The following is a 1,195-nucleotide window of genomic DNA, read 5'->3' on the forward strand; positions in this document are numbered from 1 at the left end:
TAGGGGCAAATGGAGGTACAAAGCCCCGAATGAGGGCAAATGGAGCCAAATTACCAATATTAGGGGCAAATGGAGGTACAAAGCCCCGAATGAGGGCCAATGGAGCCAAAGAAAAAACAATATTAGGGGCAAATGGAGGTACAAAGCCCAGAATGAGGGCAAATGGAGCCAATATTAGGGGTAAATAGGGTTGAGTGGCCAGAATGGGGGCAAATGGGGCTTAAAAACCCAAAGATTGGGGTTAAATGGCTTCCCCTTCCAACCTCTTCTTCCCCTCCCCCCTTAAATGGGGCAATTAGGGCCAAAACCCCTCTCCATTGCCCACCTCAAGTGATATTGGGGCTGGGGAACCCAATAGGGGACGGACCCGCGTTTTTGGTTCCTACGAGCCGCCGCCCAAAACCACTTCCGCCGACGTCAACGGATGGGGGAACGGGCTTGAGCGGCGGACACTTCCGGTGTGCGGCCCCTTCCTTCTAGGGGACTTATATTAGGAACGGGCACTTCCGGCGGGTAAAGGTCCCCCCCTTCGCATCCCGCGGTGAGTAGGGCTGGGTATGAGGGGGCACACTTCCGGTCAGCGGGGCCATCGGGTCCTCCCGACAAACCTGCGGGTCCTCCCGGATCACCTCCGGGTCCTCCCAGATCCCAAACCAGGTCCTCCCAGCGCCGCTCTTGTCCCCCGCGGGCGCGCCTTTGGTCGTTCCCTCCCCCAACACGCGGGCGGGCTCTCCGTCCGCCGCTGCGGATTTCCCCCGCCACGCCCCCTTCCTGACACCCGCTTCCGCCGGTGCGTCGCCCTTTCCGGTCCCACCTTCGCCGAGGGCGGGTCACAAAGGTTCCCCCCTCCCACCATCACCAAAGAGCAGGAGAGCTGGGGGTGGTCTCATTGGGAGGTCAATGTGCTTCACTGAGGGGCAAGGTCTGTCCCTCGGGGGGGGGGTGTTTTTGAAGGGGGTTCAGGGGTCAAAGTTGGTCATGGAGGGCTGAAATGGGTCACTGAGCGGGTTAAAGGTGGATCTGGGGCCAAAATTGACCATTAAAGAGGGTTCAAGGGTCATAATAGGTCATTGGGAGGCAAAGTGGGTTATCGAGGGGGTGAACTGGGCCATTGAGGCATTAAAAGTGGGTTGACGGGGCCATAGTTAGTCATTAAAGTGATTGAAGTGGGTTCAGGAGTCATAATTGGTCATGG

At 58.0% G+C, this 1,195-nt stretch overlaps 1 protein-coding gene across 1 annotated transcript in view; it reads left to right on the plus strand.

The window, feature by feature from the left end:
• Nucleotides 1-427: 427 nt before the first annotated feature.
• Nucleotides 428-1,195, plus strand: part of ercc1 (excision repair cross-complementation group 1) — a gene marked incomplete at its 3' end in the record, with an annotated part of 2,710 nt that continues 1,942 nt past the window's right edge. Inside the window, exon 1 of the mRNA XM_048594375.1 lies at nt 428-541. The remainder of the gene's footprint in view (nt 542-1,195) is intronic.

This window comes from Rhincodon typus, unplaced genomic scaffold (genome assembly GCF_021869965.1).
Source record: "Rhincodon typus isolate 14 unplaced genomic scaffold, sRhiTyp1.1 hic_rhity00008690, whole genome shotgun sequence".
NCBI classification, from domain to species: Eukaryota; Metazoa; Chordata; class Chondrichthyes; order Orectolobiformes; family Rhincodontidae; genus Rhincodon; species Rhincodon typus.